Here is a 10,931-nt window from a genome sequence, read left to right on the forward strand (position 1 = left end):
AGTAATGTTAATAAATGCTTAATACACTGATTCCCTCTAAAGCTCTAGTATTTGATGTATCAAAAAGGCCATTAATAATTATAATAGTGTTACATAAAAAACAAATTGGTTTAATAGCGAGAAGAATCTATCCCCACACAGAAATTAGATGTTTATTTCAGTCTGTTATAAGCATAACAAATTAATTTTTCATTCTAAGTATTGTGATATTTTTAAGAATAAAAAAAATGTTGGTAATTAACAAATTTATGTCCTTCTGCTTCGACAAATATGAGAGCTCTGTCAATAGGTGACTGTCTAATCAATTAAAAAGAACTGTTCCCAGACAAGTTGAGAATTCATAAGCATTTAATGCAATTAACCAATTTATGCCTCTCTGCATGGAGGAATATGTGTACTTTAAAACACTTCATGGCTGTCTAATCATGTAAAGGAACATGTTGCTGGAAATCTTGAGAATTCATTATACTGCTATGTACATCACTAAGGAACTGGACATTAATGATTGTCTAATTGCCTGAGACCATTGAAAATTCGTTATATAAAACTGAATTTACATATGACATGTCTGATCATACAAGTGTGAAATGACTGATCTAAAGCTTTTTCTTATTAATATGTTGAATAAATGAATCATAGAGGGGATTGACAGCTTTAGACCTGTCTTAACTCTAGATTTGCTGCTTCCTCATCTAGCTCTTTCCTTTTTATCTTCTCAATCACAGTGGGATAAAACAGTGCTCTCATCTTGTTCTGATTTTTCAGTCTCCTCCTCTGACTCCTAGTGAATCCTATTTACCAGAAGTTCATTGGTAATACATTGATGTAGTTGATCAACATGCACTATGAGCTTTTGCAAGCCTCTCTATTACATTAACCCTATAAACATGAGTTGGTCGAAGTAGGCATGTCACCAATTTTCCACAGTTACATTCAAAATTTAATTAAATAAATTTATTATTAATGTATGCCAATAAACTTGACATCAAAATGTAGTTTATAAATCAAATTTTTATATTATAAAACTTTTAATTTCTTAATTTGGAAAGGATATATCTAAATAAATTCTGTCTCTCTTTTCCACACTGAAATATCCATTTTAGATTTTCTTTGTGAACTATATGATCTTTTTAAGTTGCCAACAATCACACACACTGTACATACTGGCTGAGCCAAAATGCAAACTTATAGCCTTCAAGCTTCTTGCTTTACTGAAGTATAAATATAAAAGCCTAACCCACATGCTATGTCCTTCCTATCTCATCCTGTCTTTCAGAGGATATCAATAACACACTCTCTGACATTTGCTACTGAATTATTTATAATCAACATAGAAGATTCTATTTCAAAAGATTCCTTATGAGGAGAGTTCATTCAGATACCAGGTTCTGAAATATTTAGTCTCAATTTCATTGTTTGCCTTTGTTGTATTTGTCTCAACCAACTAATGGAATTTTTATAAGTTACTTATAGCTTATATTCACAGTTTACAAAACTGATTTTAAATTATAGTAATTGAAAAGAATGTAAAAGTAGAACAATACAATAGAACTGTGCACAGTGAAGCATGCTAAAAGTGTTGTTAAACATGTTGGAGTCACTAATGATAAAAGTAAATGTAACTAAACAAATAAAAATAGAATAAACCTTACATGAAACTATAACAGTTTTACAGAGTTTAGGTGTCATATCTGTTAATAGAGAGTCATGTGAATTGAATCGAAAGAAATCCTTCAAATTTCCTGTCCAGAGAGTGGTTACAAATCTCTAAAATTTTGATCCGATAAGGTGTTTCGTCAATTATGCTGTGTGAGTTAATGTAATGTTTAGCAGTGCTTTCTTTGTTGTCTAGATTGGCAGTGCCATGAATATGTTTCTTGAAAGGATCATGTTTCCAAGCCCTTTCCCTTGGCTGTGGTTTCGCTAGATAGTAGATAGGGACAGTGGGAATCTCATTAATCCATTCATGCGCATCACTAATTAGATGACGAGGCATTTGGCTACCTTAAGAGAGTCATAGTGCTTTCATAAGGTGGTTTCTTTTTTCTCTGTCATTTGTTAAAATCTTGTAAGTAAAAATTATGGAATGTTTTAGTAATGTAACTATATGGACAGCCATTAAACAACAGAAGCTTTTGAAGTTCCATCTTGGTTTACATCTTACCACCCACAGTGTTGCAGACTTTTGCAATTCTTTTAAGTTGAACAATAATAACATCCCATTTAGTAGCTGATGCATGATGTGAGTTATAGTGCATAATAAGTAGTTACAAGTTTGCTGTGAGTTTATTAAGGAAATCAAAGAATACCAAAAGATAAGGAAGCCCATAATTCCATCTACCGAAGATGTCAGTGACATATCTGTGCCACATGGCTGGTTTGGGATTAGTTTCAAAATTATAAAAATTGTTTTCCTGAGACCAATGACTTAGAGAAATCCTGTACACTCAAGAACGTCAACCTTTTCCTATACTGAAAAAACGTATTTCCAATATGTTTTTACCTCCTCTCACATAATAGCATTTCTGCACTTGTACTGCCCTCTATATACACAAAATTTCACTTGCCATTAGCTTTGATACTCCAACTTACACTTACGTGAGGCAGCTGTGTCATAGCATGCAACACCCTTTCACCACAAGGAGTGCAACATAACTTCTAGACTACATCTATGCAGCTTAGCTCAACTTCACTTCGAGATTGAGCAACAGAAAAGGAAAAGAAACCAGAAGTGGGGAGGAAGAGTGGGAAGTGCAAGCAGAGGTAAGAATCTATTGGAAATACATTTTCAGTGTAAGAATATGTTAACTTCCGATATGATCTTACCTCCATTCACATAATAGCTTCATAACAATGTAAAGATTATTCTCATCAAAATTATACTTATGCATTACTTTGCATTTATTATGTCACATCATGCTTGATTTCTTGAAACAGGAGAAGTCATAAAAGCCAAAATGCATTTATCCAGACAGAATAGTTTGATTACTGTCTGCCCATAACAATTTTAGTGACAGGGGTGCAAGGGGGCTGTGAAACCTTATAAGTGTAGTGAATGATAGTATAATAAGTCTAAAGTAATGACGTAGTGTGGGATCACCTTGCATAGAGCCAAGTGCATAAAATTTATCCTTAAAGTAAAAATATCAATTCAATTTTAAACTTAAATCATTTCTGAATAAAGCTATTTTCTGTTATATCACCAACATTTTTAATAAAGAACAAATCTCTAATTGAAAAAGATTAAATTAAGAAATACTTTTTTCAGTTTTGTTGTCTGTACATTTCATTTTACTTTCAGTACATAATCATAGACTAACAATATTAGGTTATACTTTTGTTGCTAAGCAACATGACATAAAAGCCATTAGTAGAACATAGTGTTACCAAAACACACTGACTTTTCTATATATTAGAAATTGTTAATCTAACTGATTTTTACCAATAATTATTCTATGAATATGCCATGAATACATTTCATGAATAACCTTAATTTTCATTCGCTCACAAAGGAATTTACCCACATTTGACTGCCTCAACTGCACTTTTATGCCTCTTTATTGGTCAAGCTTAATTTCACAAAATATATTTATTTCAGTTAGTTATGAAATTTGAAGTTACGGTATACTATGGGGTGGTAGTACTTGCCCCATCATTTTTAACAGGCTATATGCTAATCCATCAGAATACCAACATCATTTTTCTTTATAACAATGTAAAGGTTATTCCCATCAAAATTATACTTATGCATTACCTTGCATTTATTATAATCTGTGATTTAGTCACCCACCTCACCAAATAACCTAAATCCTGACACCCGAGGAAACATCAGGAAATTATTCCTTCATCTCTCTAATTGCTATAGCTCAAAAAGAACAAAAACATTACATCTTATCAAGAAAAATTTGAGGAAAAGCTAACAAAAAGCATTTAAATGCATGGCCATCTCTTAATTGTCTAAATTCCATCTTCAGAAGTCATTTCAAAGGTTCAACTTGTATTTTAATATTCTTTCCATTTAACTTGCTAATTCTGGGTACATTACACATTTCAATGCCAACAGTTAACACTGGTACAGCTTGTTCCTAAAGTCAACTTCTAGTGTTGCATCAACATTAGCTCAACACAGTCAATGACCCAAATGAGCATTGAGATTAAAAAATGCAATATGGAAGCTTCTATGAGGGACATAATTTACAGTTTACTGTAAATGTAGATGCAACAACTTTTTCTTTTAAAATAAAATCACTGTAAAAACATAACATTTAAGCAGAAACAAATATATTTTGACTAGCAATGTTTCAGGTAACTACTCATTCTAAGGCTTAATACAAAAGTGAAACTGCACCAGCTGTACAGCAGTGGCTTGAAACATTGCTAGATTTTTTTATATCAGTGTTGTCCTTTTTACAGTGATTGTACTGCATATATTTCCCAATGTTGTGCAAATTCCAATTCTTCTGAAAACGTTTTTCTTGGAAATACTACCAGTGTTCCACTTCCAGGTTTACAGTCAGCATGGAATCAACAATGACATCACAGTAGTTCCATCACTGACTAGTACTGTTGAATTTTGGAATGCATTTCTTTTTTAGTAATTATCACTTTCAACCAATGTTTTAGTAGTACTATTACTACTAAATCTTTCATTTTAGCACTCTTTTTAAGTCATATTCCTCTTCCCTAATTTTTCTATTTTAACTTTTATTTCATTTTGAAGGCTTTTACAAATAATAATGAGTTTGGCATTTTTTTTTTTTTGTAATTTGTCCATAAAATTACTTCCCGACATCAGACAATATTTCGAATGAACACAGAACAGCATTTTCCATGTTACCTATAATTGTAAGTTGTAATGAATATTATTCTTCCTAAAAATAGTAATAGTTTAACTTATCTGACAGTAACAGTCTAAAAACTAAAATGTTAATATTTGAGATAGCTCTATTTGATTTTCAAGAAATACTAAAGTATATTCAATACAACACATCCCTAACGCAGCGTAACAGTGACATGATTATAATTTATATAAATTGTATTTATAAGCCTACAGTTACAGTTTACACACCTGAGTTGACTCTGCTTTCACGACAAGAACTCTGAAATACTTAAGTCTCTGATAAATATTTCGCGACCTCACACACGATTCTCACAAAACACTAACAGACATCTTGAAACATCTCAAGACAACCTTAATACATGTAGTACTGCACTAACGAACATGTGCAAAAAACGTGACAAAAATCTAGACAAAATTATTTGACAGAATGAAGTACTAAGTTGGTCGTAAAATGGAAAATAAGAATACCATTCTGTTTTATGACAGACAAGATAGACGAATTTGAAGAAGCTATTCTACAAATAAAAAGAAAAATATTGCAGTCTATTTGTGTAACCTGTGAGGTAATAAAGATGCAGTTGGAAGCATTGCTGTCTTTCTGTGTTATAATATAGAATACTTTTGTAAATTTTCATCCACTAATACTAGTAATAATGTATAAGGTAATTATACGTTTTGTACTTCTTACTATTAATGTAAAAATGCCGCTCTTCCCATAAACTGTCTCCAAAATTATAAAAGTATGCTGCACTGTAACACAAAGATAGTGCAGTATTTCTAACTGCTTCTTTACTATCTAATAGGTCACAAAAGACCGCATTTCTTGCAGTTTTACTTGTAGCCTAATGGACCTTATGGCGTTCGACTCACAATCTGCGGTTTCAAATCCCTGTCACCGAACATGGTCGCTCTGTCGGTCATGGAGACGTTTTAATGTTACGATCAATCCCACTATACGTTGGTAAAAGAGTAGCTCAAGAGTTGGCGGTGGGTGTGTTGATTAGCTGCTTTTCCTTTACTTTATTACTGCTAACTTAGGGATGGTTAACGCAGACAGCCCTCGAGTAGCTTTGCGCGAAAATCATACAACAATTACTTGTAGATTATAGCTTCTTCAATCTTCAGTATCTCGTTTGTCATTAAAAGGGACGGTCTTCTGTGTTTCCAATATACGACCAACTTTGTACTTCCTTTTCTCACAAGCCTTTTCAGTTAGGTATTGTGATGTTTATTGCGCATGTGTATTAGAGAAATACTGCTTGTTCTGGCATAGGACTACAGGTTGTTTTTATTGATATTTCAAGATGTGTAGTGTGAGAGTGTTATGTGTGAAATAGTACTAATATCGACGTTTGAGTACTTTAGATCTCTAGTTTCCTCGCGAAAACGTAGCCAACTCAGATGCGAAAGTTTATATGCGTATTACTATTAGGGATGTACTTTGTTTAACTTATTTTAGTATTTCTTGAAATATCGAAGGAAATTGTCTTTACTATGTACCGTCGCACAAATCTGAAGAGGGCATGTGTAAAGGCTGTTATTGTTAATACGTACTGCTTGCTACTATTATTAGTACTAGCAGAGCTAGGAATGGTATAACTGTAACTTCTAAGCCTACTTTTTATTTCATTTCTAGTAAGCTTTTGTTAAGGTTTCACTTCCAAATAGGGGTTTCTCCACGGGGTTACAGTTGACTTCTTTTTCACAACTTTTTATTCGCGCAGCTTCTTATTTGCATAGGTTGAGACTTATCACTAACTTACGAATTTAAGAGGTGAAATTATTTTGGGCCACTTTCTTCTCTGCATATTCTTGAAGGTGAAGAGGAACATGTCTTCTACAAAAACTAGTAACATTTAGCCTGGCCCAAGGTGGTTTTCATAGGTAAAATTGAGGGTAAATATGGAATATATGCCAACCCATTTCTGAAAGTTGTATACTTATTCTTTGATTTATGTGGTTTAATTATTTTGGACAATTTCTTTCTCTGTATATTATAGAAGGGAGATATTGTTTGTATGACAATCAGTACCATAAAGCCCAACCCAATGTTTATCCATACAACAAAGGATAAACTTTACACACATGCCAACTTCTTTCTAAAAGCCCCATATTTATTGTGAACTTTAAGGGATTAACTTATTTTGGGTCACTTCTTGCTCAGCATTTTTCATCATTTCATGTTTCTATTGATACAAAATATTACAAGACTTGCAAAGAATAAGACTTTTTTATAAAATTTCATGTACTGGCTGTACAACTAGACCTAAACATGAACTCTGAAATAAGTTCTGTTATGTCTTCAGTTTTATTCAAAAATGGACTACACAGACTTTATTTTAAAGTTTATTTGAGCATCTTTTTTATGTTAGAAAAAGCTGGAAAATTGCTTTAAAGGCTTTTATGAATAAAGACCTCTATCCTGCCTTTAAGGAAGTCTCCTGAACTATTAGGATCCTGCATTTTCCCAATCCTTTTTCACTGGTTGTTCCTGTTGTCACTAGCTAAAGTAATTGAAACAGTAGTTGGATAATTATCAGAAAACATAATATTAAGCTCAAACTAATTCTAAGGTAAAAGAATTATGCCCAGAAGTCACAATTTCTTTGAACACTGTATGTTCTTCCAAGTTTGTTTTTCCTAGACCATGGTGGGCAAGTGGAAGTTGTGCTTTGCCTTGCAGGTTCTGTTACAGGTAACTGATAGTATTTCCCTTGTTTGTTTATTGTTTGGATTTTCTATTCTGCTATTTATCTTCTTGACTGAGAGGCTCTTTCTGGGCTGCATCTTCCTCATCAAGATAGACATTAGTTGTCGATGTGAGACTTGTATGTTGGATTTTAGTGAATTCAGTGCAATACCTGGTATTCTTTCTGGTACAAATACATTCATGACTTGCAAAAAATCCCTTGGTCTTTGATGGAATTTGTCGTTCAATGCCACCTTCTTCATTGTCCTGAACCAGTTTTCAACAATAGCATTTGTGTCACATATTTTCTTTAGGTTTAGAGTGTTGAGGATTATTCCATTCTATAAGGATATTGTTGCAGTATAGGATTACAGCAGGTTAACAAGCTGTGGAGAACAAAGCACATTTGGTTTTCCTGAGGGCAGAGCATTGTTGGGAAGTTTCATCTTTGTGTCAGCAAATATTTTTTCCAGACTTTTTGAGAATGGAAAGCCTTTCTTGATGCTTCGTTCTACCAATAGTTACTTGGAATCTGTATTATTTAATCAGAAACTGACTTCTGCAGTGCAGTTGGTCCTTGTATTAATTGATTTCTCTTTTGGCAGTAAAAACATGCCATTCTTCTCATTTGTGCACATATATCCTCCATGTTGACCACATTCTGCATCAAAGGAAATGAATACAAAAACATTCTTATTGCTTTACATGCTTCTTTCTGCCTATGTATGCACATGTGAAGTGAATCCAAATAGATAAAATAATTTTGATGCTTTGCCATTGAGATTGTGTAGTAAACATATTTCTATGATGAAGTGAGTCAACAACTTTATTTTTCAATGTTTTGTTATAATAAATATTTATGAACCATATTGATCTTTTAGAATGAGTTTATAAATGGTTTCCCATCATATGTAATATAATTCAAAATCACAAGTATGGCTGCAAAGAATATTTATTATGTACTCTATTGTTAAAACACACCAGTGAATTTTTTGATTATTTAAGCTATACTCTATGAACAAAATAATAAGAAAAAGAAACTTTTGGTTCTCTTATTTTGAAATGATGAATCTTTAAGATACTAGTATTCAGGATGATACTGTTAACTACTTCAAGGTGCACACACCATTCTTATTGCTTTACATGCTTCTTTCTGCCTATGTATGCACATGTGAAGTGAATCCAAATAGATAAAATAATTTTCAAATTAACTAAATTAAAGAAATAATATAAAGGTTGTAAGGTGTTCATTTTTCTGTTTTAGAATAATAATGGGCATTGTTGAACTTGTAAGATGTGAATATAGTGAAAGAAATCTTTTTTAAATTGTATATACAAATACATACTTTAATACATTAATATTATCCACAAGAGAAAATAAGCCACAGTTTTCAACAAACTGTAGGGAAAAAATTCAATAAATGTGTAATAACTTTTAATTTTTCAAACTTTCTGAAAACAACTTGATATTTTCTGGTATTGGACCACTTGGACAATGAACATTGTGTGGAGTTTAAAAGTTGAACTCATTCATAGAGTAGATTGATAATTGTGCACATTTACAAAGAAAGTACTTGGCCATTTGCAAGATTTTTGAAAGGAACATGCCATTGTTATTTGTTGCAACATGTAAAAACATGAGTACTTGAAGCATATTAACACCTGCACACTAAGCTATTTCTGTTAGTGAGGAAGCTCACTACTTAGACGTGGCATCAAGTGAGAGATATTGCCAAACATGATGAGCTGAGAGCTTTTACATTTACTAGTAATATGTACATATAATTTAAGGACAACAAGAGCTCATCTAGGTCATTTCATCCACTACACTAAACTCTAAGATAAAAATGAAACACAAAGCCAACCTTTTTCAGTTGAATACTTATCAAACTCTCTCTTAAGTGACCTAAAATTAACTGCATTTACCACATGTGAAATCCAACTAACCTGTTAGAAAAATATAGTTATTTTAGCTAAAAAATGTCTCCTTCCCTGGAAAATTTTATTTGCATCTTCTAGTCTTACCATTTTCACCATTAAATATGAAAAAGGTGAAGCATCAACACTACCAATTCCCTTAACAATCTTAAACACTTCAATCAGAATCCTTCTCACTCTCCTTTTTTAAAGAGAAAACAATTTCAAAAATCTTGACCTATCCTAGCATGACAACTTTTCATTATAAGTGTCATCATAGTAGCCCTTCTGTGAATCCTTTCAAATGTTACAATGCCGTTTCTTAGGTAAGAAACCCAATATTTAACACAGTATTCCAACTGTAGCCTAACCAATGAGCTATATGTTGACATTATAACCTCTTTAGTCTTGTATTCATTATTATTATTATATATATATATAGTTGCTCATTGTTTTTTTTTTTTGACTAACTCTTGTTGGCCACTAATCCTTTGCAGTTTTTAAGCACAGGTTGATTGTTATTTAAACAGTGTTATATCTGTCACTTCCTTTCTTCAGTTTATCTGACTCTTCATCTCATTTCTTTTTTTCCCCCTGGCTTTTAAGAACAGTATCCATTTCTGTAATTGTGAATTCAGTGCAACCTAGTCTGTGACCTTCTGTCTTTTCTCTGGTCATTCTTATTCTCCAGTTATTAAAGATCTATTTAGGGCCCTTACCAATTACTCATCCCCTTGGTCTGTTTAATTCTCCTTTTGAACCTATGGGCACCTGATCTCTGAGTAATCTTTTCCTTAAGATTACATTCTTCTTCTCCTTGCTTGTAGGAGATGCTGATCTAATGTTTGCTTTAGGTGCCTTCTGCATGAACTGGTTAAACAATTCATCCTGCTTGTCTATACCTCTTTGAAAGATGACACTTTTTTTTTTATTCCTACTTCTCATCAAGTTTGTTATCTCATGATTTCTCTTACCTCTGGGAATTAACTTTTTCTGAGTGTAATCCTGCAGATGAGGATGTGAAAAAAGAAAAAGCGAGAGACCCAGGAACCCACTGGGTGGCCAATGTCTCACATGAAATACTTTATTCAAAATTCTGTATCAAGTAGGGAATAACAGCAAGAGTTCAGCCCATCTGTCCCTGCTCATTGCCTACTGTTGAGATTGGGTCTTCCACAAGTTTGATAGGCAATATCTATATCTTTACCTTCCACTGCAGTATATGAGATTTTATGCACTTGTCTACAGAACCACCCATCTTACCTCACCAGTTACAGTGTGTGTATTTGCCTCATCAAGAATGTGCCTTTGGTTTAAACAATGTGCTCAAGGGGGGAGCACTGTGCAAGGAGGATGTGTTGTGGAGATGAGATGATTCCTGTTGAATCTGTGCACCTGTATGGCTCTCATCTGAAATTTACAACTTTAAAAAAGATGCAACTTTAAAATACTGCTTAAATGAGCATAAGGGATATGTAAAAAATA

The 10,931-nt window shown here is 32.9% G+C and overlaps 2 protein-coding genes across 4 annotated transcripts in view; one reads left to right on the forward strand and one right to left on the reverse strand.

Moving 5' to 3' along the window:
- The window catches only part of LOC106464984 (peptide deformylase, mitochondrial-like), a 70,258-nt gene extending 64,211 nt beyond the window's left edge, over positions 1-6,047 (reverse strand). Inside the window, exon 1 of one of the 3 annotated variants that reach the window (XR_002611870.1) lies at positions 5,069-6,047. The gene's annotated coding sequence lies outside the window, so the exon portion shown is untranslated. The remainder of the gene's footprint in view (positions 1-5,068) is intronic. The other 2 variants (XM_022392803.1, XM_013925166.2) reach the window with 2 other exon arrangements.
- An 87-nt stretch (positions 6,048-6,134) lies between these two features.
- LOC106464985 (cyclin-dependent kinase 10-like) overlaps positions 6,135-10,931 on the forward strand; it is a 161,055-nt gene continuing 156,258 nt past the window's right edge. Inside the window, exon 1 of the mRNA XM_022392802.1 lies at positions 6,135-6,736. The gene's annotated coding sequence lies outside the window, so the exon portion shown is untranslated. The remainder of the gene's footprint in view (positions 6,737-10,931) is intronic.

Source organism: Limulus polyphemus, unplaced genomic scaffold (genome assembly GCF_000517525.1).
Source record: "Limulus polyphemus unplaced genomic scaffold, Limulus_polyphemus-2.1.2 Scaffold1802, whole genome shotgun sequence".
Lineage (NCBI taxonomy): Eukaryota > Metazoa > Arthropoda > Merostomata > Xiphosura > Limulidae > Limulus > Limulus polyphemus.